The sequence below is a fragment of the Ammodytes marinus genome, assembly GCF_949987685.1.
Source record: "Ammodytes marinus genome assembly, chromosome: 7".
NCBI lineage: Eukaryota > Metazoa > Chordata > Actinopteri > Uranoscopiformes > Ammodytidae > Ammodytes > Ammodytes marinus.
Window position 1 is genome coordinate 32,301,222 of NC_137211.1, and position 21,241 is coordinate 32,322,462.

At 40.9% G+C, this 21,241-nt stretch overlaps 1 protein-coding gene across 1 annotated transcript in view; it reads right to left on the reverse strand.

Moving 5' to 3' along the window:
* The window catches only part of ptpn11b (protein tyrosine phosphatase non-receptor type 11b), a 110,903-nt gene that overhangs the window by 79,915 nt on the left and 9,747 nt on the right, over positions 1–21,241 (reverse strand). The window lies entirely within an intron of this gene.

Genomic DNA, 21,241 nt, shown 5'->3' on the forward strand with positions numbered 1-21,241 from the left:
TCTGGCACAGCTGGACCATGTTATTGTTGTTGTTGCACCGTAAGTGTGACGGGTCTGATCTCGGCGTCGGCCTCAGGAATATATGGCCCAATATGACCAAGCGGCGAGCCTCCTGCGGTCACGCGGCCAACCGCCGCCTCATCGTAGGCCGCGGTTGGCCGCGGCTGCGGTTAATACGGCCCAATATGACCAAGTGGCGAGCCTCCTGCGTTCACGCGGCCAACCGCCGCAGGCGGCCAGTGCGGTGTGTTCCCGGCTTAAGACTTCAACAGGACTTGTAAAATGCATGTAAACACCTTTATCCGATCTACTTTGCACACAAATCGGCACATTAACGGACAAGAGAAGTCGGATAAGAACACCTAGATAACTCGTTCATAGTCGGCATTCTCTCTGCATGTATACAGGGATCGGACATCGCATATCGGAGTTCTCGTTCTGCGGAGGATTTCACAAGGAAGTGGAAGAAGACAACGTAAAAAATAGTAGGGTTATTGCATAGATAGTATATATATATATATATATATATATATATATATAAATGTATTTATATATTATTTAAATTTATTTATTTATATATATATATATATATATATAAATGATTGCCGGAAGGGAACCGGACGTGGCTCTATAACCACTTGTTGAAAGGGCTACAGCGCCACCTAGCATAGAGGAGACCAGGGTTTTTCCTGGCTCAGAATGGGCCTTTGGGGGGTCAGTACGCGACCGACTTTTTTTGGGGTCGCGACAGTAAAGGCAAACGGTTTGTGTATTTTAAGAGGGGTGTTGGGTTGGGAGAGGGGAGTTTCTGTCCAGCTCAAGAGCATTTCAGTCAGCCTGTCAATCACTGCGTTACCATGGAGCTCACTGACACTTAGGAAATCACAATAAACAACCTGTAGATATGAAGTCAAAATACTAATAATGACTAGGCCTACCTGTTTAATACTTTAATTGTTTCTAATTGATCTAAACCATGGAAGAAGTTAGGGCTGCTCGATTATGAAAAAATCATAATCATGATTATTTTGAGTAATCACATTGTGTTATCATGATTATTAAAGACAGTTAATCATTGATTTAAGAACATTATGCATTTATTTTACTTTTAACAAGGTTTTTTTTCTAAAAACACCATGACTTTGGACTTTAAACAAAGGCCTAATTGAACTGAAAACAGAAATAGGCTAAATAAGTGAAACATATTTTTAATAATTTAATAAAAATATGTAAAAATAAAAATAACCAGTTGTAAATGGTGTTGATAGGGCACGTCTTTTGCTAGCATTGAATGTAAGGGCATGATTTATTTATGTCATGGAGCTGGCTGGATAGGCAGTTGCATTGTAGTGTTGACAGTTGTGGTGGCAGGAGTTAAGGAGCTTTAAACTTCCTGTGTTTTTATTCATTGATTGCTTGGTCATAGACCACTATGACTCGACTTAAAGTGAATAAACAAATTGGTCGGGATGTTTAAAGATGCAGATCAGGTCGTATATCATTTTTCTTTCTCTCTCTCTGTCTCTCGGTCGCGTATGTCATGTTACTCGCGTGTCCGCGCGTGACAAATTTTGTCGTGAGTTGAAGTGTTTTCAGACAACACAATTAGTTTTACCTTTATTCTCGTCATCTAGAAGTTTTTCAAAACACCCGGCAATGCGCAACATCTCCCTCCTACTCTCTGGACCAGCCGATAGCTAAACTATCAGGTGAGGGAGGGGCCGAGCGGAGCTCACGGCTGAAAGGGTTTGCTGCATTTATAAGCCTGCATGCCCCGGCGAGCGGAACAATGATAGTTTAATAACGATTATCCCCGACCTGATTTCTTTTTTTACAACTGAGATTGCAAGTAATATGACTGGAATGGCGCGGAAATGGAAACACATTTGGAGCCGTTTTAAGTAGATTTTTATTTATTTATCTATATATAAAAAAAAACACTTTGGCGCTGAGGATTTTCCTTTGGGGGGCGCTAAAATTCCTTTGGCGGGCGCCAAAATTTTTTGAATGCAGGAAAAACCCTGGGAGACAGCCATGCATCGGACATTTATCCGATTCCTGAAAGGCCATGTATACCCCGACAAGTGACACGGTCCGTTCGAGTGTCTAGTTCGGTATATGTCTCAATCCAATCTAGTTGTGCCATGGAAACGCACTGAGTGATTCAACAGGATTCGGAAAACAGGCTTTTTTTGGCACTGACATATAGAATAAATGATTCATTTAAATCATGCTTTTTCCCATCTTTAATCGTAGCCTTTCACCACCAGCCCAACACATAACAAAGGCTTGTTTATTGATTCATATAACCCAGTGGAGAGAGGAGACGGAGGGGGACACAAGAGCGCCTTCATGAAGATCATACTGAGGAGATCCTATCTGAAAGCTTCCACAGAGGGCCAGCGTTTAGGCCTTTCTGTTTGTGTACACTGTCTGACACAAACCCATGACACTAAGATAAAAATAAGAGCCATGTGTCAGTTCAGCAGATCTCGTGTCACCTCGGAGCGCTGAACACAAACCACAATATTGTTGTGGTCACTGCTGCTGGTGCAAAAGTCTGAATTTAAATGTTCAGTTTGCTTTCTATTCATTCATTAAATAACTCAGAACATTACAAAAACTTAAATATAATCACTGTGTACCAAGGATATCTGTCTGACATTGTTATTGTCGACATAATGACCTATTGAACAAGTCAGCTCTAATGAACTTCAAGTGACAGTTTCTAAAACTGTATTGAAAAGGCTTGAAGCTGCCTTTTGGGAACTAAATGTAAATGTCAGACAAGTAGCCTATGTTTTTGGAGATGAAGCAACTGTCACCATTTTGCATTGGACGCATTAAACAAAGTGACGCTGACTGCTTGTCAATCACAAAGCTGCCTGACTGCCTTAGACTACAACAAAGCAGAAAGACAGACACTAAAAGAACATATTAAAACAAAATGCATTTTTAAGACCTGTACATATTATTATTATTTTTTTCATCTATGAGAAGGTAAAAAGCTTGTATCTCAAATATGTTCTTTAAAAACTGTGTTGACTACTAAGGCCACGGAGCTGACGGAACCGGCTTCCCGTGTCATTGTTGTCTCTGGACCTCCCTGAGCTGCTTTGAGGTTGATTTGATCAAGTGTGTAGGACGTGGAGGTAAATAACCAACATGCGATATTTACTTTGCCCAGCATGTGGCGCTCTCACTTTATATGAATATTAGCGTGCGGGCTTACTCAGGCCTTGGGTCTCATTAACCATAAAACATTTGGCGAAGATGAGAGAGTATGGTGGAGTTAGGCCAACTTCTTGTTTTTTTGGCGAATACTTCAAATTTAAAGGCTTCCTGTTGATTTTGGGGCGGGGCGTCAAGAGGCGTTTTTGTTTGTACTGGGATTGTACATTGCTGTATGAAATTGTGTGGTTCTAAGTATAACACAGCCTGAGTTATGATCAATCAAAGGGTTCATGACGTCCGTTTTTTATGTTTTTTGGCGAATGAGGCGCCGGTGCTGCAAGACGGTAGTTCCGGATACAACAAGCTTTCGGCTATATCATCTTCCATGTCGGAGGACATACCCTATCATGTTTTTTTTTTGCACAAAAAGTTGTTATGTGTGCACTTTACTCTGCAAAAAAAGGAGCCTTTCGTCGAAATGCAAATTTATGTAATATGGCGGTTTTAGGCATTAATCCAAAATGGCCAACTTCCTGTTGATTTTGGCACAGGACATGCAATTGCATTTATGTGCGCCTTGGGCCAATACATGCTGTCCTAAAATGTCAGGCCTCTAGCCCAATTTTTGAGCATGCATTTCCTGAAAAACAGTTTGTGGCCACAGGGGGGCGCCTCTGTATGCAGAGTTTTTCAACTCTTTTCAACTTTTTTTAATTGCACCAGGGGAAGGGGGTGAAAAGTGCCAAAAACGAGTCGGAATAATAAAGAATAAAAATCATACCAATTACAATAGGGCTTCGCACCACTCGGTGCTCGGGCCCTAATAACAACATGACTATACTATGCCATAATCATAATCAATAGGTCTAGATGTAGGCAATGGTTGCTAATGAATAACTTATTTTACACACACACACACACACACACACACACAATTAAGGAAACATTTAAGAATATCAAAGGGCAAATACAGCCTTTGCACAGTCCTTTTTTCCCCCGGGCTGAATTATATAAATAAAAATATGTATATGCCTATACAATATATTTAAATAAATTATTGAGCTTATGTATGACCAGACACTTTCAATATTGCTAGGTTGCCAGGTTACAGTTTGTGTATGTTGGTGTGTTGCCAAAAAGTAATCCTCTGCCAAAAAGTGATTTCAGTCAATTAAAAAAGCTATTTAAAGCTCATATATATAGTGCTCATACATATTATGCACTTTGCTGTCAATTTTATATGGTCTAAGTAGTCCCTAATACTTATTTTTTTAAATGTTTGCTGAAAAACCCGTTCAGATCATTTATTGTAGCAAGCCTCTATACCCTGATGTTCCTCTGGTCTCCGGATGACCTATATTGGTGTCTGCAGCCTGCGATCTGGCTGGCCCCTCCCACCTCTCTGCCGGGCCCTCCCACCGTCTCTGCCATGCTCTCGCAAGAGGAGTGAGGCGGAGTAAAAATCTCAAAAGATGGCGACGCGCACAAACCAGGATTATTGGATGCCGTGTGAATAACTGAGGTCAGCCCGGATGCTACATCCATATTATTTACTATCTATGGTCAGACTACTATAGACTACTATTATGGAGCAAAACCTGTTCTGCATTTAAAGTGTGGCTGGTATCTTCAGGGGGTTAGTGGTGATAAACAATTAGTAAGTGGTTGTAATGAGTCATAAGTAGTGTTCTCAGTTTACAGATTAACAGAAGATGGAAAAAAAACTTTTTCCAAATAAAATAATGCTGGATCCATTGTATGGGAGTGGAAGGATGTGGAATAATCAATACAATGTGCAAACTCTTTGCCATGTGCAAGTTTAAAATTGTTCCAATAGAAAGCACTAAAGAATATAAACAATATGTTGTTTCATATAGCCTAATGCATAGTTAGTGCAGACACATTTTGCAGGGACTATTTAAATCATATTACTGGTGTGATGTTATGCAAAAAATAAATTAAATTGAGCATTTAGGATGTGCTCTAGAGGAGATTTGAAATATATCGAGATATATATTGTGTATCGAGATATAGTAAAAAAATATTGAGATATTGATTTTAGCCCATATCGCCCAGCCCTACTTTATGGTGTTAAAAACGAGGCAAAAGTAATACTCAGACGATTTAAAACCAGTGAAAACAGTAGCCTCACATTTGGTTTCTACAGGAATAACTTCCCACCCTTTGTGGTGTTAAAAACGAGGCATTATTAAACTCCAATGGGAAAGCTAAGTTAGTGTAATATAAGCAAACGTTGGGTGCTACATCCGAAGCTACATGTGCGCTAACGGCTAAAAGTAACACTCAGACGATTTAAAACCAGTGAAAACAGTAGCCTCACATTTGGTTTCTACAGGAATAACTTCCCACCCTTTGTGGTGTTAAAAACGAGGCATTATTAAACTGCAAAGGAAAAGCTAAGTTAGTGTAATAGAAGCAAACGTTGGGTGCTACTCCCGAAGCTACATGCTACACTAGGTAAATAACAGGCATTGAGGAGATTCCTTTTAGTTCCACCGATGGAATTACTACACAAGTAGTTCCCTAAGCTTTGTCTCGTTATAAACGCGGCATTATTAAGACTGCTGTGATCAAGATAAATTAGTGGATTATGAGCAGAATGCTTCTGTGTTGGATTATGCAACACTCTGGATGGTTTGCTGCACTACGGGCATCTTGTCGCTTAGCGGGGAAAACAACATGGCTGTCGATAGGAACATTTTCCAAAGGATCTCGGGGCCGTGGAACAATAAGAAATGGGGGAGGGGAGTTATCATAGAATACTGCACGGTGGAAGTTTCTGGTTACTAATGTGGGGGGAAGCATGGACATATAAAGAAAATAGAGACATCGTGGGGGAAAACATAGAACAGCGCTCCATCCACTTTGTATTGAAGGAGACCTGTCTTCTGCAAACAAACTTAATTAAAATTTAATCAAACATCCATTTAAGAAAAAAACTTTACTTTCTTGAAAGCCACGACTCTTGTCTGTCTATATGAGCTGTTTTTGTGAAAAATAATTGAGTAATTTTCAATATTGAGGTGTTTTTGTCCGGTCGGACCCATCGTGGGGGAAACCGTTGAAAACCGTTCCATTCACTTTGTATTGAAGGATACCTGTCTTCTGCAAACAAACTTAATTAAAACGTAATCGAACATCCATTTAACAAAAAAACTTTACTTTCTTTAAAGCCACGACTCTTGTCTGTCCATACGAGCTGTTTTTATGAAAAATTATTGAGTAATTTTCAATATTGAGGTGTTTTTTCCCGTCCGTGAGGGTTAGTCTATGGTTAGCCTACAGCAGAAGCCTAACATACAGCATACATTAGTTAAGAGTTGTCTCGATATTGAAAATTACTCTTTATTATAAAATTACTTTTTTCACAAAAACAGCTCGTATAGACAGACAAGAGTCGTGGCTTTAAAGAAAGAAACGTGTATTTGTGAAAGGCATGTCTTATTAAGTTTTTATTAAGTTTGTTTGCAGAACGCTGTAAATTGTTTTCCCCCACGATGGGCGTGGCCTCCGATTATGACGCGTTCCGCACTGTCTCTATATGGGGATGTGGCTGTGCCGACTGTGACGTTATAGTTGACGAGAATTCTGACTGGAGTATATTGGGGGGGGGGGGGGGGGGTGGGGTTTCAGAAAGGAGAGATTGTTATTTTTTTGATATTTTGGCAGTCTCTAGGCACACCGTGGACCCATGGATATGTTAAAACACATTTAAAAAGTGCATTTAGCATAATATGTGACCTTTAAGCCATTATACGTAGGCCTACATGATTTCAGGACGTAAAGGGACTAAGTGGGCTCTGGTCCAATAAAGCATCATAGTGTTGACATACTGGGCCCGTGGAGCACACCGCAAACACTCTGCCAGCAAATACCGTTCTCGACTTCGACAACTTCACAAAATTCACATTTTGGATCTTGGTTCTGCTTCTGCAACTAATGTTACCAGTGACTAATGGATTAAATACAACTTGTTATCGGAGCTGCATCGAGCTAACCCAGCTGAGTGTGACATCACATTACAATGAAGTAACCACGGAGCTAACGTTATCTAACAACATGAATTGGGAGCAATAAATTATTGAGAACTAGCTGGTCAGCTAATTGCTAACGGTGTTGGGTGTCAATTTAGCATGCTATTTCTTTGTATCGACAAGTCAATAACACACAAACTCGGGATTTGGTGTAATTTACAAAGGAGAACATGAATGAAAAGGCATCCAAAGTGACAGTGTCCGAAAAGTTTGAACGAAAACTTTGTCTCGACTGATTTTTTTTTTTTTTTTTTTTTTTGTGTATGTGATTCCTATTTTGGGAAAACTGTATAGGAATTGTTTTGCTTTTTAGGGACCCCAGGAAGAATAGTTGTCACAATGGTGACAACTAATGGGGATCCAACAAACAATAAACAATAAACAATAAACCTTTGGCATGACTTGTAAGTACCGATTCCCCCATTTTGTACAGCTGGAGGTACTTTTTGCAAACCGTACAGTAGCCTATGCCTGCCGGTTATTGGGGCTTCGTCGTAACCAAATTGTATCTATATGTAACAGTGTAAATAATGACTTTGTTTTTATTGTTAAATTTCTGTCAAACTTGGGATGCAACCAACAGTTTTTGTGTATTTTATTTTGAAAGTCTGCAGCGTAAGTTTGTTTTACACTTAATGCTGGGCATATTGTTTAGCGCTCAGAAGCAAATGATGCTCTGGAACAGCCTTCCCCTCCACATCCGTGCAGCACAGTCCCTAAATGTTTTTAAATCACTTTTAAAAACCCACCTCTTCTCTCTTGCCTTCCAATAGACTACTCCTGCAGGCATTGTCGTTTTAACCTCTGTGTTGTTGTTGTTTTTATTTTCTTATTTGTTTCTTTTTAATTGTGTTAAATCCTGTTTTTACTGCACTAATTGTTCTTCATGTGAAGCACTTTGGTGGGGCTTAGCCGTCTGTAAATGTGCTATATAAATAAACTTGACTATGACTATGACTATGTTACGCTGTGGTTCGGGAACATACTTCAAGGATTTGCTATTAACTGCACACTGGTTGTGTTTTTATCCCATGTTGCAGATATCATAAATAAACCAGTCCAGTACTCCATCCAAGCTGTCTTTGTGAGGTTCGTTCAGATAGCGGCAGCAGCATTATAACCAAGGTCACATATAGCCAGTTGAAACGGCTATCTGGTATGGTAGTATCAGGAGCAATAGGTTCATGAGCAGCGACTCGTGGTTCTGGATAATTGCTGAAGCAATCGCCAGGTGAAGCGCGGGCGCCAGGAAAGAAAACACTCATGGGCACACTGCACTTGTGCATGTGAGATGGCGGCGAAGAACACATTACGACTGATTTTTTTATTTATTTATAGATTCAAAAGAGAGCAGACAGGGGGGTCCTAAAGAGAGTTTTCTTTAGGCTCTAAACAGAACATCTTCGCAGAGAGACAATGCCAGCGTGAGAAATAAAAAGGGATTTTTGGACACTACACCATGAAAACAGTTTCTAGTAGAGTCACAAAATAAAAATCTGAACCCAAAAAATAGCATAATAGAGAATCTTTAAAGAGATAAACATGTACGTATAATAGTTATAGTAATAAGCCGCATTTGCATATTTATACAAACATTTTGGGGAAAAAATGTATACAAAATATAATATAATTGTAACAATATAAGCTATCAACCGGAAAAAATTCATAATAATATGTTTAAAATGTTACAGAATTGAGAATGTTTAACACAGGGCACTACACCTCTCCAAGGTTCACTATTGTTGGAGAAGCAGCACTGGACTAGTCCAGGATTACATCACATGCCAGTGTGCCTGATCAGAGGGTCTCCAATCAGAAAAGACTGGAGCAGCTCAGCACAGACAGATCAGTGCAGGCACCTGACCCAGAATGCATCTGACCCCCTTATCCTCACCGGGGGGCCAAACCCATCTGCTGTGCTTTCTCTCATTCCACGAGCTGAGGGATTATAGGAGGAATTTTACAAATAGTCATTTGTAACTGATTACAAGGGGATTAGTGAGGAAAACATGTAAGAGTGGAGGGTGAATTAGACAATGCCCTCCCTTTGACATTAGAACTCTATCTGGAAGTCTGGCAGGGAAGGTTCAAGTTGGGACGGACCATTTGTAAACCGACGGGAAATAACTCAAAAGGAATGGAAAGAAAATGTTACACAGACTACCCACAACATCCTACCAAATACAATATATTAAGGGCTTTAATTGTAGGGATATGCCACTCTGACATGTTATCATGAGTTTTGGTACCTTTGAAGAATTTGTGTTTTTCTAGAAAGCATTCAATGTTCATTCAAATTGTCTAAAAGTTATTTAAACTTTGTTCAAACATCAACAACAAGTTTAAGATAAGAATATTTTTTTTTTAAGAATTGCACCTTACCAAACCTTACAGCTAAAGTAAAAAAAAAAGTGATATTATCGTCATCATATTGTTGTAGGAACGGATAGATGAATAACAGAAGGTGGACATATTCAACATTTGTTTTTTTAATAATGGCAAATCCAAATGAGGGTGTAAAAATTTAATAAAATTAAACTGAAACATACCCAGGGCTGTACAGTGCGACAGTTTTGATCGCATTTGCTACTAAAATTGATCACGTGCGATGATGAATACAAGTCCACTCGCACTAGTGCGACAGCTTGCTAATGAGCAGATGCTGTCTCTTTGAAACACAGAGGTGCGCTGCACAACACTGCTTAGAGGGCTCTACATTAACACTCTCCAACTGCGGGTAAATATAGTCTTAGGCTAGTAAGTTATTGAGTCCACCCGCTACTTTGGCTGGTGAAAGATGTGTGCTCTGGATCTGTGCTTGTGCGGCGGTTCTAGCGTCTAATCAACTTCCCCAACAGCAATAACCGGAAGGAGACAGCTCCTAACATTAACACAGTTAAGTTAGCGCGTGTGCAAACAGAACATGTGCACCTTCACATTAAAAGCCTGTTACTAGCCAAACATGAGTTGACTTTTATTTTGAAGCCAGTAAGAACAGGAAGTTAGCGCTTGACAGCCCTGCAGTGCTCTAGCTACAAAGGCAACTCATTCAGATGCAGAGAGCACGCCACAGTAGTCTATTTAAACAAATACTCCCAACACATTCACAACAACCTATTTAATTTATCCTAAATTGTACCAATATGTATACTTGTTTATTTAATAGGCTATGTTTCATGTTTTAACTGTTTAAAGTTTGGTTTTAATTAACAGATGGACATTTTCTAAAAAAAAAATATTATTATTAATAGGGGAGAACGGGGGAATCTGAGGCATCGGGTAATGTGAGCCACCCCCTGTATCTAGGCAACGGAAAACATTTGTGGTCATGTGAGATATATGTTTTCAAGCCCCTCTCATTTCCCCATGGCCCTGAAAGAGAGGACCTCATGGTGCTGTGGTAAGCATGTTTTTTTTCACCAAAATAGGTATTTTGCATGTAAAAGTACATTTTCTTGCTGTCAACTTAATCAACTGTTGTGCCAAAGCAAATGTATTCACGTAGAAAAACTTTTATCAAACGTGTTGATGAACTACCAACATATGAAACCATGTGATGCTGATAACTGAAGATTAGCCTGAAATGCTAAGAGAGGTAGTTTTTTCTCAAATTGTGGTGGTGGGGGAAAGTGAGCCAAATGCTGTGGGGGAAAGTGAGCCACTGTCTCACTTTCCCCCACCATGAGGCACAAGTTAAGTTTAGTCTTAAACATATTTTAATGTAATATTACGTAACATGTGTTTTATTTTAATGTCATACACATTGTAGAAAAGCCATCATGCCAAGGAAATACACCAGGAAGACGACCTGGGGCAACCACACGGAAAGAGCACCTTCTCATCTTTCCCTGTAACCTTCAGGGCTGGAATGTAGAGTAGGCCTAGTTGTAGAGTATGACAGGCTGATGTTATAATCCAGTTGGGTCTTCTCCTGTGTTCTGAGTCCCAGGCTGTTCTCGCTGGTTCTGATTTTCCTATGCTTTGACCCCAAGACACTAGCTGGCTCTAAGGGTCCTGTGTTCTGACCCCCAGACTGTGTTCTAATCTAACTGGTTCTATCTTTCATTTGAATCTTATGAAAACCTTTTGAATTATAATATGTTGTATTTGATTTTGTTCAGAGTTACTTTCAAGTGTTTAGAAAATTAGCTTTGCTTAATTGACCAAACACCATCATTCTTTTACTAGTCCGACATTAGTTCTGGAATGTGTGGCTAGCTTTCAGGATTCTTACTGTTACAATATGTGTTGCTATGGTAGTTTCAGAGTGGAAAAAGTAAGTGGACCAGTTTACCCCACTTTTTTTAAAACAATCATATTTTCACTGCCCTTTGTCTTGAAAAAATTCTGCTAATGCCCATTTCTAGGAAACATCCTGAATTAATGGGAAATATGTAAATTTGAGTGATAAATAATTTTAGCTCCCTTAGAGGGGAGCAAATGTAAAAAGTGGTTCAGATTACCCCGTTCTCCCCTATATATATGTTATAGGCTACAAAAAAATATATAGATATAGATATTATTTTTATATTTTTATGGGGAGAAATAATTCTGAATCAGCAAAAAATTGCAATTGGCAGGTTGGATTATTTAGTCTAAATTGCAATCAGTGCACCCCTATTCATTGTTCTACAATTATTACTGCACACCCTAGGATATAATATTAATAGAGAATCTCAAATGAGACCAAGATGACATGCTCAAAGGTAATTAGAGCAAAATGCAAGGGTTAAGGTTATGAAAGTTTTCGATCATACTTTGTGTGCTACCGAATTTATTTTTGTGCTACTGATTTTTTTTGCTTGCTAGCACCAGTGCTACCACCTAAAAAAATAAGCGTACAGCCCTGAACATACCACACCATAATTAAATTTGTCTGTCTATATGCTATGCCTCTGAGCAAATATATACAGTAGAATGGCATTTATTTGGTGTTCTAAACCAGAATCAAGGGATAAATGTTTATGTTTTCATATGTATGCATAACATGACAATTGAATCATTCTGGTGCATACAACTTGATTGGAGTCCTGGTGTGTGTGTGTGTGTGTGTGTGTGTGTGTGTGTGTGTGTGTGTGTGTGTGTGTGTGTGTGTGTGTGTGTGTGTGTGTGTGTGTGTGTGTGTGTGTGTGTGTGTGTGTGTGTGTGTGTGTGTGTGTGTGTGTGTGTGTGTGTGTGTTTGCGCGTGCGCCCACGTTCTTGGGGACTGTTAATTTGTCCCAGAAAGCTGACGTTATGTTGATGTCAATTATTAATCACACACACCTCAGAAAACTGCAGACATTTGTGTCTTCCCTGGCTCTGAACAAAGCAGACAACAATGCTCCTCAGGTTACTTTCGACAGAAACTGCTGCCCGTGACACACACGCACACACACACACACACACACACACACACACACACACACACAACGTGGCCGCTAGCAGGTCAAAACAAATTGTGCTGCTACCCTCCGCCGGACGCGTGCCTCTGCACTGTGTTGAGCCATTGATGGGTCCTGGGTGTCAGCCGGTGGACAGATTGTTTTTAATCCTACACAGATTCATACAGAACAATAATAACACAGGGCAGGGCTGTACAGTGCGACAGTTTTGATCGCATTTGCTACTGAAATTGATCACGTGCGATGATGAATACAAGTCCATTTGCACTAGTGCTAGTTGATAATGAGGAGAGGCTGTCTTTGAAACACAGAGGAGAGATGCACAACACTGCTTAGAGGGCTCTACATTAACACTCCAAATGGGGGTAAATGTAGTCTTAGGCAAGTAAGTTATTGAGTCCACCCTTCACTTTGGCTGGTGAAAGATATATGTGTCCTCAGGATCTGTGCTCGTGCAGCGATTCTACTGTATAAAAACTTCACCAACGGTAATAACCGGAAGGAGATTACCGCAGTTAAGTTAGCGTGTGTGCAAACAGAACATTTCCTGTGCGCCTTCACGTTAAAAGCCTGTTACTAGCCAAACGTGAGTTGACTTTTATTTTGAAGCCGGTAAGAACAGGAAGTTAGCGCTTCACAGCCCTGCAGTGCGCTATCTAGAAAGGCAACTCATTCAGCTGCAGAGAGCAGTCAACAGTAGTCTAAAAACAAAGTTTGAAATAAGCCACTGAAGAACAACTTCCAACACATTCACAACAACCTATTTAATTTATCCTAAATTGTACCAATATGTATACTTATTTATTTAATAGGCTATGTTTAATGTTTTAAAGTTTGGTTTTAATTAACAGAAGGACATTTTCTAAAAATGTTTATTATTATTAATATAATAATTATATGTATATACAAAACATTTATAGATATTATTTTTATATTTTTATGGGGAAAAATAATTCTGAATCAGCAAAAAATTGCAATTGGCAGGTTAGATTCTTTTGTCTAAATTACAATCAGTGCACCCCTATTCATTCTTCTACAATCATTACTGCACACACAAGGATATAATATTAATTGAGAATCTCAAATGAGACCAAGATGACATGCTCAAAGGTAATTACAGTGAAATGCAAGGGTTAAGGTTATGCAAGTTTTCGATCATACTTTGTGTGCTACCAAATTTATTTTTGTGGTACTGAATTTTTTTGCTTGCTAGCACCAGTGCTACCACCTAAAAAAATAAGCGTACAGCCCTGCAGGGCCAAAAATGCATCATGTCACTAATCTATATCTAATCCCTCATCACAGCACTGCTGTCAAATTATTAAAATGTATTATTATTAATTATTAACAGTGGACCAATGCTTCAAACACACAGCAGCAGTAACTTCTGCAGTTCACCTCATCAGGTGTACAGAGAGATAGATGGCCAATTACCTCCTTCTCATGGCACACAACTCTCCAATGGCATTTTTCCACTGGCACTTTTGGCAAGCCGTGCCGCCCTGATATTGTTTTCCATGACCACTTTTACTGCGCTGAGCCGCGCTCAGGAATTATCTACTTTTGAGTAGGGAAGAAGCAGGCCGGCCCCGCCTCCAAACAGGCTGAAGAATCAGTGTCATCGTTCAATGACCACTGACCCTCTAGCCTAGAGACCATAGCTAGAGACGTTTGAATAGCCTCCGATGCTAAATCAGATGAACCAGACATCCCAAATAAGAAACCCATAGCCTATTTCAATTCATAAATATTTGCACAACGCACAATACAGTGTGTCATAGAAGCCCAAATAATGCCGTGCATAGCTGGTATTACTACTACAAGCACATGTGCCAAATAACAAGGGCTAAAAAAATGTATGCTGTCTTAATGCTGACTTATGAATGGAACGATTCCTATCTACTACGATTTTAAATCGAATAATTTGCCAAAATAGATTTAAAAAAAATGTCTTTAAAAAATGAATGTTGCTGCCGCCTATGATGTTATCTTGCCTTAAAATGACATGCATTACAAGCTTCACATTAAAATAGACTTAAATGAAAATAAATAAAGACATGGACTTTAATTTGATTTCATGACATAATTTGCCACAACGACCCCTAGCACACAGTGGACTGGGGTAGATCCTGAAATCCTCTTTTAAACTGAATCCAGAAATTGATTTTGAATTGTGAATCGTTTTGGATCGAATGGTGACCCCAGGAATCGGAATCGAATGGTGGGATTCCAAAATATTCACAGCCCAAGTATCGGGTACCAGGGACTTTTTCATAGTGGAAAACTAGTAGAGTAGAAAAGTTACCATGTAGTCGAAAAGATCACTTGTCACCCTCAGCACAGGAGTCTGTGCATTGAATCAAACAAACAGCAGACTTGTAGTCATCGCTTGCGGAAACAGAAGGGGTCGAAAGAAGTGTGTGGGCGCTCCAAAAGCAGAAAATACACTGAAATTGAACGTGATGGTTTCTGCCCTAACTCACCATTCTGGTCCAAGCCCTTTGCTTCAGCGGCCTCAAAGAATTATATTCCAGCACCGGGCACTGTTACACAAGAGAGGGCTGGAGGGAGATATTCAGACCAAACGGACAGGGTAAGGGGGTGGTAAAATTGTTACTGGGTTAGATCGAGTGAGGCAGCGACGGGGAGAGAAACAACAGACGAGTGGAGGGGGTGCTTTGTGTGAGAGAGAGCGAGTGTGTGTGTTAGAGGGGAGGGAGGCCTTTAATCTGGGATTTGGACAGGACTGAGCAGGCCTGATACCTGCACCAGTCAGTGCTATCAGGCGTCTTGCCTTCCCCCTTATTCCCACCTCAAATGATTGTGACAGGCAGATTGCTCTAACCCTCTGTCCTTCTCCCTCTCTCCCCTTCTCACCCTTGCAGATGGCTCCAAGGCCCATTATTTGATCCTGAAGCTACCAGAGCTTTCTATGTGACCAGAGTGCCAGGTCTCCAAGGTCCCCGTTATCTTGTCGGAGGATAAATGCAATGTTGCGCATGCCTGGAGATACACTTGTGGCGTATCAATCGTAAATGGTTACAGGTAGATCCTCCTATAGAAAGGGAATTTATAGGAGCGCCAGCAGAAAACGGCACACCAATAGACTAGGGCTGGGCGATATGACCAAAATCTCATATCCCGATATAGAAATTTCTTATCCTGACAACGATACATTTGACGATATAGCATATTTTCTGTAAATTCAATTAATAAATATTTAATATAAATAATTAAATACTCAACAAATAAAGTATTTACCCATATTTGATTATTTTCAGCTTTTATTAAAACGCAAATGTTCAAGCATTCAACATAATAGAAAATTGCAATGTGACATTTGAGTAGTCTTGGGCCGTGTGGGGTTTCAGGGCACAGAATTGACTGAATTGGTGGATTCCTCCTTAGCTTAGCTCATTAGCCTAAAGGCCAGGACACACCAGTCCGACTAACCGAAAATGGAGTCTGCCGATTCAGGGAGCTCCAGTCTTCCCGTCGCGGCCGAAAAAGTGCAAAGAACACACCAAGCCGACTGCTGACTTTCCGTACGCTCTGCACTTGCGCGGGACGTAATGTCTCCATAACAGCAGGCGGCGCTAATCTGTATTGTGGCCCGAAAAAATACAGAAGCTGGAAATTATGGGACTGCTCTCTAGACCATAAACATAGATAGAAATACGTATTTATATTTATGGACCATAAAGAGCACCATTTTTAGCAGAGAGTGTCGAGCATGGTGTCGAGCAGTCAACAAGGGTTGATGCATGTGAGTACTCGCTGAACGAAACAAACAAACACATTAAAACAATGGCTAACTGTTGTTAGCCGTTTGTGCTACCCGCCTCACTTCCGGGCTTCACTGATTCGCTAGCCCTCCACAAATCAAATTGCTCCAACTGAAAGACTGCCCGCCGCCAGAAGAAGCCCGACGACATCGATGACGACCGATTTCACGGCACACACCAAACAGAATCGTGTCCCCGCCCCCTCCAGCCTCTACAACGGCGATTATCGGGCCGGTGTGTCCGGGCCTTAATGGAGCTATCCTCTTTAGCTGAGGCTGCAGTGGCTTGTAAATTCACCCTGCGGAGAGGGTAACCCCCCAGGGGAGCGCAGGGGCTTCTCACCGCTGAGAGAGCAGCCGAGCCGCGCATTACAGCAAGCCGGGAAGCGCGCGACAGCCCGTGGGGATAACAGCTCGCTAGCTCGGCTGCTATCCCCCCCGAGAGCCGGTCGAGCGCTGCCCAGGTGACGTCGGTTCGACTGCTCTGTCAGCGGGGATATATGATCCTCTGAATACTCGTCTACACGTGTGCAATCACAGACAGGTCTGTTACCGATGGATTTTAGTGTCCGAAATGAACTTTGAATATCACGCAAGCGAGAAAAGCCTGGTGCGGTCGGGCGGAAGTAGTGTGATGGAAGTGAAGCGGGGCTAGGAAGCGATTTCTCACATTTCACCAGTTAAAGGCTTTTAATGTGAAGTTACGCTGTAGGAAATCTTCGGTTTAATTAACAGTAACTTCACTGCGAGCTACATGTATAGTTTGTGTCCTAGAGAGTGGAATTTGCAACATAACAAAATAAACGATATTGCATAAAATTAAACGATAGACGTATTTGTTTCGTCAGACGATATATATCGCCATATCGCACAGCCCTACAATAGACCTTCAATGCATCTATTAACATTTGTCCCAACTTTAACTATATTAGGCCTACTGGTATTGTATTGCCAGCATGCTATGGACCACACTGACAACAGATGATACAGTTCTTTGTGTTTTTGATTTTGCATCACCATGTTTTTTACCCATTTTCACCACAGCCCCTTCTACATCTCAGCCCTCTGATTTTTCCTCATCTATCTCTGCTGAGGAAAATAGTTATTGGCCCAAAAGTAACTAGTAGTAGCCAGATGACAATCAGCTGATTTGCATAATAAGCAATTCTGAAAGAGGCCAAATGAATAGAAAATGCTGACCAGGTAGTTTACAAATTAACTAGGCCTATTTACAAATACAACTCACTTTACACAATTTCTTAGTTGCCATAACTACAAGGTTAGCTTTTTATAGATATGCAGTGGCCTATTGAATGTGGACCTATAAAACTATTTCCGTGTTTAAAAACGTCACCTGGCAGCACTTGCTCAGAGCGGACACAATGATGTCTGTCTGCTGGCTGCTGCAGGTGGCTGCTATCAGACTCTGTGGCTGCTCGGCGCTGGTAAGCGCATTTTTTTTAAGTTGTAATATGTGTCTCTGGTCTTTAACAGCCTTATCGGGGATCGCTATGGCGGAGAGTCGGCAAATATAGAGGAAAAAGTCGCCCGTTGGCAACATGTTAAAGACATAATGACAGCGGGACACAGAGATGAGAGTAGGTTACGTGAACCGCGCAGTTGATTGTGTCACTCACTGATCACTTGCGGACTGCTCTCTCTCTCTCTCTCTCACACACACACACACACAAACAAAGCAGCACTCATAATAATAATGAAACAATGTCAGCAAATTATCCGGTCGCGTCTCAAAGAATTGTCGCAAAATGCAAGCATTTGGTCGCAGTCTGGAGCCCGGCTTTAGGTTATGTTGAGCCAGCTCAAGAAAAGAGAGCCAGTCTGCTGAATTGGCTTCGTAGTATACCCCTCTGGTGTGTTTCTGCCACGTAATAAACTGATATGTTACAAATGGATATAATGTTTGTTGGATTGATTACGGTTACGGTGCCTTGCTGTGTTGTTCTGTTTGTTTGTGTGTGTCAAATAAAAGACCAGTTAAATACCCGCTGAGAAAAAAATTAAAAATAATAGCTATGATCTTATTTTGCGTATGTTGTGTACTAGACGGCACCAAAAATTAATACCTTGGCTTATTTTCATTTAACTTTTATTTATCCTCGAGAGACCAATTGAGGGGTGACCCTCATTTTCAATGACGTCGAGTTCAAACAAATTCAAAGGAAAAACAACAATACATTAACAATATTCAACGCAAATACATCAAATACACAACAACAGGTGAAGAGAAAAACAATTGAAACATTTACACAGTGGTGAAATTAAGTGGTAGCAATTAAAATTAAATGGGTGAGAGTACAATATAGCCTAATTAAAACAGTTACAGGTAGAGTTTGGCAGATTTAAAATAGTTTGTTTAAATTGGTTAAAGGATATGAAGTTAGGCCTATTTAGTTTAATTTGTTGCTGTAAGTTGTTCCAGGAGTCAGGGGCACTGAAGCTAAAAGCTGTCTTTCCTTATGCTAATCACTTGTAGGCTACATTAAAATGGCTACGAGTAACTGTCGGTTGGCGGCCCCTTTGGACAAAAGCGGTAGTGTTTTTACGACGCCAGCTGTCGTAAAGCTGTTTTCTAGCATGTGCCGGCCGTGCGAGTGTCAAATGATTAGGACGCAATATAGTGCATGTCCGTGTGTTGAAAGTGTGAGGGCACGGACTCTTTTCGGCTCCGTGAGAGTGGTTAGTGACACTGCATCAACTAATCCCAGTCAGTGCCACACACACCTGATTACAATGAGTTGATGCAGGTTCACTAACCATTCTCACGGAGCTGAAAGATTCCGTGTCCTCACAGAAATTAATGAACGAGAGACGGTAGTTTGTATGGATCACGATGAGGTAATGTGTTTATGTTGTTGTAAATAATGACTATTTCAGATGAATAATGGTCATCTGATGATGGTGAAGCAAAGTAAACTTTGTTTTAGTACCGCTCATTCATTTAGGAGTAAACACTGCAGTCTAGTTCGCTCCCGTGAAATTGTGTACACGTTGCTTGGCAACGCCCTCCTCCCGCCTGTCTATCACTCTCCCTTTTAGCTTTTCTTCATTGCATTTTCTTTTTTTTCTTTGATGGTTCAGCCCCGTTATCAGTCATTATGACGACAAATAACTGTCTCAAACAAGGCTCCCGCTCCCCTTCCCTAACCTGCAGGGATAGGCTTCTCAAAATGCGTTGCTGTGCTACACTGAAATCTGCGACCAATACGAATATGTGACCATAGAGCCTGCATGCGCAAACCGAAAATCGGACTGGGTGTGCGACCAGACCAAATGCAGTAATAAAAACTATATAAAAACGTCCTTCTTTGCTGTTAAAGGTAATTTATGATTATCAGAGGAAACATGAGGCTGTTTTAAAGATATTTAAAAGTTACTCGTAGTGGCTTTAAAATAATAAATGTGTGCGTGTGTGCAAAAAAACCTTCAATAGGCTACACCTGTTAAACCTGCATAAACATGAACCAGTAGAACATGATTTTAATCTGCTCTATCTGTCCAGTCACAAGCACAATGCGCTAGCTTAGCAGCTAACAGCTGTACAAGCTAGAAAAGCCATCAAGCCAAATATATGTATGTTGTCTAACACAAATCCCTCTCTCTTTCTAGCAGCAGCAGGCTATGTGCAGGCTCACAGAAGAGGAAGTTATTTAGGTTATAAATAATATAAATAGGCTATAGAAAGACTGAAGTTTTGTGTAGCCTAGCCTATGTGTATAGACACGTTGCTCACCCCCGGCTACTTTTCCCACACAGCTGTACATTGAATGCACTTATGGAAAACACTGTCAGAAGTGTTGCTGTCCAGGCTGATCTCGCTCTCGGTGTGTGTGTGTGTGTGTGTGTGTGTGTGTGTGTGTGTGTGTGTGTGTGTGTGTGTGTGTGTGTGTGTGTGTGTGTGTGTGTGTGTGTGTGTGTGTGTGTGTGTGTGTGTGTGTGTGTGTGTGTGTGTGTGTGTGTGTGTGTGTGTGTGTGTGTGTGTGTGTGTGTGTGTGTGTGTGTTGTTGTGGTTGAGCATCATCCGTTAGGGAACGTAAAAGGGTCATACTTCATTACGTCACTATATCGTGATATGAAACTTTTTTATCACGGAAAGATGTATTATCGCAGGGGGCACTCTGATCTACAGTTTGATCTAATATGGGGTTAAAAATAAATAATACATCTAAAAATTAAAAACATCAAATTATTGTTGTTTCATATGGTTAAGTATTAGCCTGGCTCCGCCCGCCCGCCTACTTCCGGCCAAAATTCATTTTCCCTTCAGTAGTCAGTCTGGGTGTACAGTGCATTTCCCAGTTTTCTCCGGAGAATCTACAATCGTCCAATCAGCGAACAGAGCGAGTGGCTGAGAACGATGACGTCGAAGTCGCGCTCCAGTTTCAGTTGAATGCTGCGTTCCTTTATACTCGGAAGAAGGAGATTTCCGACTTGGTAGTTCCGAGTTCCGACCTGTCTGTGTTCCAGTGCATCTGCTCGCGAAAGTATGGACGCCTAAAACCTTTATCGTCCAAATAACTAAACGTTAGGCTCTAACAAGTTACTGTTGCCAGGTACCGGTAGATTCATAGACTACAATATGTAGTGAAGTCGGAAATTTCCGAGTTCCCTGTCCAACTGGAACGCACCGTCAAAAGCCGGCTCATGACACACGTGACGACCAAACGTGATGTGATTGGTTGGCTAATCCAGAGTGGCACTGGGCAGATCCAATAGTTTTAAACTTCGACAGACACCCGCCTCCAAGTGAGTGAACTTCCAGACCTTCTGTACAAATGAAATGAAGTACGGTGGTCTGGTTGGACCAGGCTAGTTAAGTATGTCAA